General features: G+C 31.9%; 1 protein-coding gene across 1 annotated transcript in view; it reads left to right on the top strand.

The window, feature by feature from the left end:
- Positions 1 to 1,281, top strand: part of LOC106877695 (uncharacterized) — a 23,529-nt gene that overhangs the window by 19,050 nt on the left and 3,198 nt on the right. The gene's annotated exons all lie outside the window — the stretch shown is intronic.

Genomic DNA, 1,281 nt, shown 5'->3' with positions numbered 1-1,281 from the left:
AGAGAGAGAGAGAGAGAGAGAGAGAGAAAGAAATGTGAAAGAACGTGGTCAAGGCAAGAAGGTAGAATGTGTTTGGTAGAATGTCACGAAAGGTAGCATTATTGCATTATTCGCAGAGCAGTAGATAAAATGTCTTTAGGCAATTAGTTATGTTATTTTAAAGATTTAACCAGATGAGCACGGACAGATTCTGTGACTTTTGCAGGGCCTCATACACTATTGAGATCGAGGTTATTGATACTAAGTTTGGTCTGAAGATCTGTAGATCAATAATCGATGTTTGTATATATATTATATATTTATCACATATATAATGTATATGATCTATATCTATGATACATATATATATATTATATACATATACACGTATACGTTAAAATATATATGTACATACATATATGTGTCTTGACAGATATATAGATAAATAGATAGATAGATATGTATGTGTATTTGTGTGTGTGTGTATGTGTGCATACATGTGTGTATGTGTGTGTGTGTATACACACACACATATGTATGTATGTATGTGTGTGTGTGTGTGTATGTGTGTGCGTGTGTGTGTGTGTGTGCATGGACACTGAACTCTCATTCGGTTGAAATGGAAATTGCAGAAGATGATAGATTAGGGTGAGAAGGATTGGAGTAAGGTCTCAATTACTCCGTCATCCTGGCAAACACACCAAAAGAAACGGGATAGCATTTCCGGTAAAATACATTAGCTGAGAAGTGTTGAATGAATGATGATGACCAGTGACACCTTTCACAAGCTTTGTCTTCTTACTTTGCCCCGAGGCATTTTGTTCTATGCTCCATCAGTTATGCCAAGCACCATCATTTTACATAATGATAATACTAATTAAAAAAAAAACAATAAAAAATCAAAATTATGGTGTTGATGATGATTATGCTGACGACGACGACGACGACAACGATGATGATGATGGAGATAATAATAATAATAATAATAATAATAATAATAATAATAATAATAATAATAATAATATTAATAATAAAAATTTAAGGCAAATAGACCAGATATAGTTGTCAAAGATCATGAAGAAAAAAAATGCTTTCTAATTGATGTATCAATAGCAGCAGATGACAACGTTTCTCTAAAAGAAATGGAAAAACTTTCAAAATACAAAGACCTGGAAATAGAGATAACTCGAATGTGGAATCTAAAAACAGAAACAATTCCTATCATAGTAGGTGCCTTAGGTATAATAAAAAAATATTCAGACAAATACATAACAAACATACCAGGACTTACAAATATATATA

This window comes from Octopus bimaculoides, chromosome 20 (genome assembly GCF_001194135.2).
Source record: "Octopus bimaculoides isolate UCB-OBI-ISO-001 chromosome 20, ASM119413v2, whole genome shotgun sequence".
NCBI lineage: Eukaryota > Metazoa > Mollusca > Cephalopoda > Octopoda > Octopodidae > Octopus > Octopus bimaculoides.
This window is presented reverse-complemented; position numbering and strand designations above follow the sequence as displayed.